Source organism: Bos taurus, chromosome 23, assembly GCF_002263795.3.
Source record: "Bos taurus isolate L1 Dominette 01449 registration number 42190680 breed Hereford chromosome 23, ARS-UCD2.0, whole genome shotgun sequence".
NCBI classification, from domain to species: domain Eukaryota; kingdom Metazoa; phylum Chordata; class Mammalia; order Artiodactyla; family Bovidae; genus Bos; species Bos taurus.
In genome coordinates this window covers 30,481,731-30,493,016 of record NC_037350.1, presented here as the reverse complement: position 1 = coordinate 30,493,016, position 11,286 = coordinate 30,481,731, and the positions used below count along the sequence as shown (strand labels likewise).

The window sequence follows — 11,286 nt, the reverse complement described above, 5'->3', positions numbered from 1 at the left end:
AGTGTTAGATACAGTTTTTCCCACCATACATCTATGCATTTTCTCTTTAGGTGATTGAATGTTTAAGAAATTTGTGTGCATAGTTACTCAGTTTTTATGAATTGTTGTATCCTGTTAATGCATATTGCTCTGTGACTACAGTATATCTTACCTGTACTGACCAAACTTAAATAAAGATTTTTATTGTAACTCCTTAAAAAAAAAAAAAAAAGATTTCCTTTTTCTTGGCTGAACTGTATACACACCCACATTTTCTTTATCCATTTATCTGTCGATGGGCACTTAGGTTGCTTTCATCTGTTGGTTATTGTAAGTAATGTTGTAGTGAACAGGGGGGTACAGGCATCTTTTTGAGTTGGTGTTTTTGTTCATTTGGGTAAATACCAAGGAATAGAATTGCTGGATCATGTTGATGAATCTCCATACTGTTTCCCATAGTGACAGTACCTATTTACATTCCCACCAGCAGTGTACAAGCACTCTCTTTTCACCACATCCTCACCAACATTTATTTCTTGTCTCTTGGTAATTGCCACTCAAACAGATTTGAGGTGGTATCATTGTGGTTTCAATTTGCATTTTCCTAATGATTGGTGATACAGAGCACCTTTTCATGTTATCTGTCAGCCATCTGTATGTCTTCTTTGCAAAAATGTCTATTCAGATCCTCTGCCCATTTTTTTAATTGTTTTTTTTTTTCTTTTGAGTTGTATAAGTTCTTTATACTTTTCAATACTAACTCCCCCATCAGCCATGTGGTTTTGCAAGTATTTTCTCCCATTATGTAGGTTGGTTGCCTTTTCATTTTGTTGATGGTTTTCTTTGCTGAGTTCTCAGTTCAGTTCAGTCGCTCAGTCGTGTCCGATTCTTAGTGACCCCATGAATTCCAGCATGCCAGGCCTTTGCTGAGCAAAAGCTTTTTTAATGTAATGTGGTCTTTTTTTTTTTTTTTTTTTGGCATTTTTCATCACGAAGACCAATATCAAGTAGATTACCCCTCATGTTTTCTTCTAGAAGTTTTACGTTTCCGGTCTTAATGTTCAACTCTTTAATCCATTTTGACAATTTTTGTGTATGGTGTAAGAGAGTGGCCCAGTTTCATTCTTTTGCTTATGTTCCAGTTTCCTTAACACTGTTCATTGAAGGGACTGTCCTTTCCCCATTGTATACTCTTGGTTCCTTTGTTGTAAATAAATTGACCATATATGTATGGGTTTATTTTTGGACTCTGTTCCATTGATCTGTATGTCTGTTATATGCAAATAACATACTGTTTTGATTATTATGGTTTTGTAATATAGTTTAAAATCAGAAAGTGTGATGCTTCCAGCTTCATTCTTCTTTTTCAACATCACTTTGGCTATTTGGGGTCTATTTTGGTTCCATATGAATTCTAGGATTGTTTGTTCTATATCTGTGAAAAATATCATTGGAATTTTGGTAGGGATTGCACTGAATCTCCAGATTGCTTTGAATTGTATAGTACAGTGTCAAAATCTAAAGTAGCTTCTCAAAAGATCTTACCTCAGTGAAAATATTGGTTCCCAGCCTTCAGCACTGGGTTATCAACCAACACAAACCCTTGATAGGCACAGCCTGACCCATGGACAGTAAAATCTTGTAAGGGATTCTGAAGACCCTCAATAAGGATAACTAGTCACTTCCAGAAAATGGAAAAAAGGATTTGAGGGGGATTCTGTTTTTTAACCCTTGGAAGGCTAGCTTATATTCTCTTTAAAGTGATGATAAAGATAAATTTCAGGAATGTTTGTAATTTGTTTTAAAAGTAAATGTAGGGAAAAAAACAAGTACTGTATTGATTCATCAGACTCTGAGAAAGCAAGACTACCATATGACCCAGCAATTCCACTCCTGCGTATATACCTGAAAAAAGTTAAAACACTAAGTCAAAAACATAACATGCACCCCAATGTTCATATTTACAGTTGCTCAGATATGAAAGCAACCTAAGCATCAACAGATATGTGCTTGCAGCAACATGGACCTGAAGGATATTAAGCTAAGTGAAATCAGAGAAAGACTATGATATTACTTACATGTGAAATCTAAAAAAGTAATGAATATAATAAAAGGAACACAGAAATAAAGAACAAACTAGCTGTTACCAGTGGGGAGAGGGAAGCAGGGAAGGGTAATGTAGGGATAGAGGATTAAGAGGTACAAACTATTGTGTATAAAATAAGTTACAAGGATATATTGTACTGATTTTATAAGTATTGTGTATAAAATAAGTTACTTATTTTATAACACTTATAAATAAGTTACTTATAAAAAATAAGTTACTTATCAAATAAGATACTTATGTACTTATTTTATAAGTATTGTGTATAAAATAAGTTACAAGGATATATATTACTATAAGATATTATATCAATATAGTAACTATAAATGGAATTTAAAACTTTTAAAACCTTTAAAACTTTTAAATTGCTGTATCATACACCTGTAGCAACATTATACATCAACTGTACTTCAATTATTAAATAATCTTTTTTTAAAAGATTGATTCATCAGAGCATTGATTCATTAGAGACTCTAGGAAAGCAATTCCTTCAACCACAAAGGTCTCCCTTGGCAGAGGGATAGGGGACTTAATCTCAAGGTCCAAGCAATACCCAGGCAGTGTTCCAGCACTAGACCAGTTTCCATGAAACTCTTACTGCATCCAGCTTCTTAGGATTCCCTGGTAAGAGGAAAAGTCAGCCACACTCCCCACCAGATTTTCCCAATATCTGGTCTGGAAACAGGAGGGGGGCAATCTGAAAGAAAGGTCTGTGGCCTTGGGAATGGCTGAAAGCTACTTGGATGGGTGAAAATTATGACCCTGCTAGGATCCAGATCTTAACATGGGAAAATGTTGGAACCTCTTCCTGTCATTATCCACCCTAATACCCCAACCTTGAGTTTGTCATCCCAGTATTGTCTAACACCTTGTTTATGTGGCTTGTTTACCTACTGACAGAAAGGGAGGGTATACAGCCAAAGAGAGGCTGCTTTCCTGGAATTTCTATAGACTCAGAAACTCAAGCGTGCATCCCAGTGGGAGCGGAAAAGGTTGCAACCGTGTTACCACAGCCTAAATTTCGCACAATTCACACCGCCTTGCCTTTTCTTCTCCGTGAGCCTGGGGACACAGTTCTTGGAGAAAGTGAACAGTTCCTGGTCCCCTGATTCCTCCAGGATGCAGAGAGGGCAGTTTTGAAATATTAGCTAAGATTCTCTTTCAGATGGGAAAGGTTCAACTCTGGGCAGCTGATTTGAATGGACGTGGGGATTGTGAGCAGGGATAGAAGAGCCAAGAGAAGCGCGTCATAGAGCTAGTTGTAATCACGGCTTTCCCCATCTAGAGAACCGAAGTCCAGAGCAACATCCTTCAAAAGCCTCCAGGAAAATCGAGGGAAGACTTCACCTGCGCACTGAGCAGATTTTGTTTCCCGGCTTTTGGTTTGGTATTTGGCAATTTAGGTCCTAAGAATGGCTTCTGGTTTTTCCAGCGTTCTGTTTCTTTTGAAGACTTTTGACACCACTGGTTTCACCTTCTCCCTTGCTTGTCAAGCCTAAAACAAACCAGTCAATGAAACTTGATCACGTCTCCACTGGATTTTAAGGGGAAATAATTTGCAACCTTCTCGTTTGAAATACTGCATGAGAGGTAACAGCATTGGGCTGTGGAGACAAGAGTGCTCCGTTTAAACCTCGGCCGGGCAACTCTGCGTGGGACCCTGGGCAGGCACCCATCTTGAAAGGGCGGTACTGGGATTGCCTTAATTTTTTTTTAATTTATTTTACTGAAGTAAGGTTGATAGTGGCTCAGCTGGCAAAGACTCTGCCTGCAATGCAGGAGACCTGGGTTTGATCCCTGGGTTGGGAAGATCTCCTGGAGAAGGGAAAGGCTACCCACTCCAGTATTCTGGCCTGGAGAATTCCATGAACTGTATAGTCTATGGGGTCACAAGGAGTCGAAGATGACTGAGTAACTTTCATGATTGATTTACCACGTTGCATTAATTTCTGCTGTACTGCAAAGTAATGCAGTTACACACACATATATTCTTTTATTTTATGCCCTATCACAGGATATTGAATATAGTTCCCTGTGCTGTACAGTAAGACTGTTGTTTATACATTCTATTTATAACTTTGCATCTGCTAGGAATTCTCTTATTTAATACTGTGTGTAAAGCACTTAGGCTAGTGCTCCACAGAGTAGGAGCTGTGTAGGAGTTTGCCATTATTATCATTACCCAGCTATAAAGAAGGTGGAAACCAAAATTTTTTAAACCTAGAGAGAGGTCCCCACCTCCCCCAATAAGAAGCATGACAGGTTTAATGCCACCAACTTGTGCTCCACGACCGACGGTCTGCACTTCCAGGGAATAAGTAAAAGCTGAAGCTTAGAGCGTGGGTTGGAGGGTGGGGCGGGGAAGGGGTAGGGGTTTTTGCTGGTGAGGAGTCTACACTGTCACTGAATGGAAAAGTTTGGGGAATGCGGGCGGGTGAGTACTTCTCACGGAGCTGTCAGCCTGGGACCGCAGATGTTTTTCAATTTCGCACTTTTACCTACATGCCTTTAAATTATGGATAAGGAATTTCCTACAAATAGGGTATTAACCCCTACTTCATCTTTTCTTGTCAACACAGTTATATGTGTCTTTGCTTATTTACTTATACGCTCCCTGACCGTTGGATGGCATGGTCATCCCTGATGGCATGGTTGAATGGCATCACCAACTTGATGGACATGAGTATGAGCAAGCTCCAGGAGTTGGTTATGGACAGGGAAGCCTGGTGTGCTGCAGTCCATGGGGTCACAGAGTCAGACACGACTGAGCGACTGAACTGACTGACTCTGACTCCCTGACCGTTGCATTAATTCTTCCTTGCTTATTCAATAAAGTGAGGTTAAATATATTATAACTTTTATAATGGACATTTAAAAACACAAAGAAAATATAATGTAGTCTAATGTGTTCATCACCCAACTGTAAAAATTAGTATTTTTGCCAATCTCTCTCTCTAAATATATATGTATGTGTATATACATATATGTATTTCCCAACCTTTTTCCTCCTGTATTTTAAAGAAAATCAAGGCATAATATCATTTTACCCATCAAGACTTCAATACATAAAGGAGACAGAATTTTAAAATATATGTCCTGCTCATTTATTTATGGACATGTCTAGTAGGGGGAAGATGGTTTCTTCAGATTTTTTTTTTTTTTTCTTCATCTCACTTTATTTTCATCAGTGTGTTAATTTTCTTACAATGATCATTTTGTTTTCTCCACTAGACTGCCAAGGAATTCCATCATGAATATTTTGGGGGGTTTTCCCCCCACTGGGTTTTATTTTCTACTTGAATACAATTTAATGTAATTATTAGTTTATTATTTATTTTGCTAGTATTACAACTACCATAATATCAAATGATTTACACAGCAATAACTATTTGTAAAACAAGTTTCTAAGCATTTCACTGATGTTAACTAATTTAATGTTAACTAATTTGATGTTTCACTAATTTAATACCATAATTTTATGGTTTAAAAAAACTAAGATTATCAACCCAAAAGTTTTAATTAATTAAAAATATGCTTTCTAGTTACCTTAATTCTAATGCTTATATTTGTTATTAAATTTGTTAACAATAGTTATTGTTTACTTACACTGACATTGGTGTAATAAGACCAAAACAAATACATTCCTTGACCTCTTGCTGCAGGGAGAGTGGTTTAAGTTAAACTTCAGTGAAACTCTTAGTTAACAGCAGAAATCCACCCTCACCCCTGAGCTTCCACTAGGAATAGTTCTGAAGTCACTGGTGTGAAATAAGGTTGCCTTTGAGTCTCTGAAAGGTAGGTGTGAGTGGTAGCCGATGACACAAAGGGTAACAATTTACTCGCTCCACTCAAAGGAATAAATAAGATGGTTTTATTTGGTATTTTAGATGAAGTACCTCTAAGGGTTTTGTGCCCATCAATGGCATTTGGAAATTCGGTGAATCAGTTGAGAAAGGAGTTCCTCCCAACAAAGCTAAGGGCTGAGCTAAGAAATTTAATAGAGAGGAAAAAGGGACCAACATTTTTGGTAGAAAAGAACATTTCAACCTTCAAACTTCTGCACTACATTTTGTTTTTCGTTGTCTAGTGTCTGACTTTTGAGACCCCAAGGCTTGTAGCCTGCCACGCTCCTCTATCGGTGGGATTTCTCAGGCAAGTGTGGGTTTGCCGTTTCGTTCTCCAGGGCATCTTCTTGACTCAGGAATCGAACCTTCATCTCCCGCATTGCGGGCGGATTCTTTACCGTTAAGCCACCTTTAAAAGTACACGAACTCCTATGAGTGGAAAAGGTTTCTTGATTGTCATTTTATCTCAGAGGTTGTCAGAACCAGAAGGGACATTAGGGGCTACTCAATCCGGCCCGCACTGTGGGGTTTAGGAAAGAGCCACAACCGGGACCTGCACCTTGACTCCCGCATCAGGGATTATTTGCCCACCCCACCGTTGGTTGATAGGAGTCAGGCTAAACCAATCTTGTGCTACGATGCAAACGACTTCCCATTAGGACTCTCGCTCTTTTCTACTTTTTTTTTTTTTCCAAAACACGTTCTCCTGCGTTGCTGATTTTTCAGACTGATCAATGCCAAGAGAGTAAAACAAAAGACAAATGAGGGCATCTCCTGGCTGGCGAGGATATCACAAAAGTAAATAGAAAGGAATCGGGATTCTGGTACCACGTAGAAAACGGGAATCCTGGGAGTTCTGATCAAGAGGTGGGGAAATCTGTCCCTTCAATGCGAAATGCAGCGGTCGAGGGACCTTGTGAAAGTCGGTTGAGTGTTTCCCTGGGGACGCAGAGCTGAGTTGACAAGACAGTGTTGGCCTGTGTCCAACAACGTGTATTATGCTTGGTTTTACCTGTTATCAGGTATTTGCCAAGTAACTTCACCACTCCAAGCGCTGTCAATTACTGTCCGTTGTGAAATTTACTTTAAGACACCTAACTCACACTGTGGTTGTGACGATTAAGCCGGGAAAAGAACGATTAGATGCATTACTATAAAACGCCTGCCAGAAGATGTTGAAAAAGGAAGACTTAACATGAGACGAGGTGGCCGAGTGGTTAAGGCGATGGACTGCTAATCCATTGTGCTCTGCACGCGTGGGTTCGAATCCCATCCTCGTCGACTGGCTGAGTTTGTGAGGGGTGGTTACTTGTTTTGGCGAGGTAATTCGTAACTGAGTTACTCATTCAGTTGAGTGAAGTAAATTAATTCCTTCTATTCCACCTACCCCACCACCCCCACCCCCGCCCCGCCCCGTTCCCGACTTCCTTGGTAGCATTTTGTCATAGCTGTGAACTTTGTTAAATGATACGTTTGATTAGTGTTTCATTCTCCCATTCTCCCGTGAAATTTTCATTCCAAGTTTTGCTTAGCAGAGATTTTCCACTGAGGAAATCACTGAAGAATTAATTGAAGACCATAGAAAAACATTGCCTAATAAATTTAGAGGAGCGTATAAAGTTGTTTATAGAGAAGTGTACACAAAATTATGGGTTATTTAAGGCATTATCAGGTTTATCTTTAGAGAATTTTTGTCTACTATCTTTTAACTTTAAAAGCAACCATTTCTAAGGATTCCTATCATTGACAAGGAAGAAGAATATGTATCTCTTAGAGATATGACAAAACTAAAAAGTACACACTACAATATTCTCAGTTAAAGCTAAGTATTTCTCCCTGAGAAAAGGTCATAAAAATCTGGGACTTCCCTGTTGGCCCAGCAGTTAAGACTCTTCACTTCCACTGCAGAGGGCACAGGTTTGATCCCTGCTCAAAGCACTAAGATCCCCGAATGCCCTGTGATGCACTCCCCCCCAAAGTAACATGCAGTTTCTACTTGTGACTTCCATCTTGACAGAATTTGGGAGGAAAAAATATAATGTACTTTTTCATTTTATTACTTATTTTATTTATTGCCATTTTGGAGTAAGTATTATGTTCATATGATTCAAAAACTATAAAAATCTATATAGCAAATTTTGTCACCAATTACCCTTCCCACCAGTAGGACATTATTGGCCCCAATGTGTCATTCCAGAAACACAGTATGCATATATAGTACTAAGCTCTCCAAGATACATTTTTATTGAAGTATAGTTAATTTACAATGTTGTATTAATTTCTACTATACAGCAAAGTGATACAGTTACATATCTATATTCTTTTTATTCATATATTCTTTTCCATTATGGTGTATCACAATATAGTTCCCTGTACTGTACAGTAGGACCTTGTTTTTAACCCTTCTATATATAATAGTTTGCCTCTGCTAACCCCAAACTCCCAATCCTTCCCTCCCCAATCCCCAGCAACCACAAGTCTGTTCTCTATGTCTTTGAGTCCATTTCTATTTTGTAAATGAATTCATTTGTATCATATTTTAGAGTCCACATGTAAGTGATGTCATATAACATTTGTCTTTCTCTTTCTGACTTACTTCACTTATGATAATCTCTAGTTCCAGCTACGTTGGTCCAATGGCATTATTTTATTCTTTTTATGGCTGAGTAGTATTCCATAGTATATAAGTACCACATCTTCTTTAGCAATTCATCTGTTGATGGACATTTAGGTGGTTTCCATGTCTTGGCTATTGTGAATAGTGCTGCTTTGACCATATGAGTGCATGTATCCAAAATATAATGTTCAATGAAAAAGAGCATAGTGCAAGACAATGTATATAATGCTACTTATTTTAAAAGGTAAATATATCTGCATCTAAATTTATACACCATTTTGCATATGTGTCTATAGCTGTAATATAAATGTCTAGGAGATAAGCTGTGTTCTAGGGTGTAGTCATTTGTAAGATATTTTCCAATTTCCTCCATAGGGATTATATTAATTTATGCACGTGTGCCATCTATGGGATCGCACAGAGTCGGACACAACTGAAGCGACTTAGTAGCAGCAGCAGTGCCTGCTAAGTCACTTCAGTTATGTCTGACTCTGTGTGACCCTATGCACTGTAGCCTGTCACGCTCCTGTATCCATGGGATTCTCAAGGCAAGAATACTGGAGTGGGTTGCCATGCCCTCCTCCTGGGGATCTTGCCAACCTGGGGATGGAGAACGTGTCTCTTACATTTCCTGCATTGGGAAGCAGGTTCTTTACCACTAGCCCCATCTGGGAAGCCCCCCAACCAAATAAGTAGAAAGGAGACCAGACCACATCTGCTCCTGCAGCCCTATAAGGGGAATTTTTATTTCAACTAGCATTGTCACAGATCATCTAAATGGAAGCACAAGCACCCGCAGTGAGAAGGAAATAGGAGTCCTGATTTCTCATAAGCTTGGTGGCTTTTGTTTATTACAGATTTTCTGGATGTCCAGTGGCAGTTTATAAATTGGACTGATTAATGATTTAATGGATTTTAGGGACTGGTGAAATTGAGCTTTCTGTGGTTTTAGGGTGGATTGTTTTATTAGAATGAAAATTTTAAATGTCTGAATCAGAGGTCTCATGTTGGATCACTGGATTAACTCCTATGCAATCCAAGAGATTACTCTAGTTCAACAGTTCTCAAAAGTGTATTTCTCCCAAGCAACACCAGCATCATCGTCACCTGCAAACTTGTTAGAAATACAAACTCCAGGACTGGGGCCCAACAATTTGTGCTTGAACAAATTCTGGGGTAATCCTGATAAATGCTGAAGTTTGAAACTCTAGTTTTATTCTGTTTTGTTTTGTTTTAAAACATGGTTATCCTAGTTGCTGTCCATCTTGGTAAAATCTTTTTTCCTCAAGACCCACATTTCTCCTGTCATTCCAGCATCAACATGAGTGTCTATCCTGATTTTTTCCCTGCTCTGCCAGGATTAATTGTTCTAACCCCTCCTCTACCCACACAGCTAGGACTCACAGAGCAAGCTAAGGTGGTGTTAAAGACACCGGCCAAAGACCACCAGGAACAAACCTGACAAAATCAGTGTAATGAATTAATACAGCGACAGGATACTCCGGGAAACACCGCTCAACAAGAGAAGTGAGAGAAAACCTCCTTTATTAAGAACCTAGTTACTTTCAGTTCAGTTCCGTTGAGTTCAGTCGCTCAGTCGTGTCCGACTCTTTGCGACCCCATGAATCGCAGCACGCCAGTCCTCCCTGTCCATCACCAACTCCCGGATGACTCTAAAGAGGCTCTAAAGGGAGCGAGAAGCGGGTCTGGGTTGATAGCTATTTCTGAGGAGGGATTAGAAGAAGCGCAGATTATCTGGGGATTAGGTATAGTCTTGAAAAGAGGGTGGTTTTAGGTATTCCAGTAATAGATGGGACGTAGCCGAGTGGGTCTGGGACATCGTAAGAAGGCAGTAATCACTCAAAGAGCGGACCGTGGTGGCTTTTCACAGTTGCTGCTTGATCTTGGAGAAAACACTGATTCTTGTTGACTTTGTAGCTGGCATTACCTGTATCTTTCCTCCCAGCCTGATAACAGCAGCCATCCCCACCATCCTCCTTTTTTTGTTGTTGTTCTTTTTCAATCGGAGTAGGTTTTCTTCCTTTCCATCTAGACAGGCTTTTACTCTTTCAGGGGAGGTTTCTTTGACTGTGGACTTTCAGGAGACTTCGGAGAGGAAGCAGGCCGAGATTTCCTCCTTTTAACCCCAGTCCAAAGCACCTAAGAGAGGAGGCGCGGGAGAACGGCCTGCAGAGGGGGACGAACTTGCGCTCCCGCCTTCTCTGCCTGCTGCTGCTTTGAGGTCTTTCCAGGCTAGGGTTGGGGTGGGGGTCGGTAAGGAAAGCAGAACCGAAGGCCGCCTCTCGAGAATTATCCCAGCGAACAGGGAGGTCGCTTCCCGCACATGCCCCGCGGAGAAGAAAGCGCCCCCCGCTGGAGGTAGGCGATAGGGTGCCAGATGAAATACAACGCCCAGCTATATGTGACTTTCAGATAATGAGCAATTTTTTTGTATACAGGTGTGGAAAACCTAGATAGTGGTTGCACATCTGTGAGCAGCCTTCAGGGCAAGGCGGGCGGCGAGGAGGGTTCTTGACGATTCTGAGGCCAGAGAGCGTCTTCATCTCAGGAAATCTCACTCACCCTTCCTTTTCACCGGCTCCCCAGGAATTTGTAAACTTCCAAGAGAAAATGCTCGTTTCTGACTTCTCCAGGGCTCGGGCCACTTGGGAATCACAGAAAGAGGCATTAAATGATGACTTGAGAACTCCTTCGCTTTGAAATATAACTCTCTCGTTGAA

The 11,286-nt window shown here is 40.1% G+C and overlaps 1 non-coding gene across 1 annotated transcript; it reads left to right on the top strand.

Moving 5' to 3' along the window:
• Positions 1–7,127: 7,127 nt before the first annotated feature.
• Positions 7,128–7,209, top strand: TRNAS-GCU (transfer RNA serine (anticodon GCU)). The gene has a single exon. It is a non-coding gene; the product is annotated as a tRNA-Ser (tRNA).
• The last annotated feature ends 4,077 nt before the right edge of the window (positions 7,210–11,286 follow it).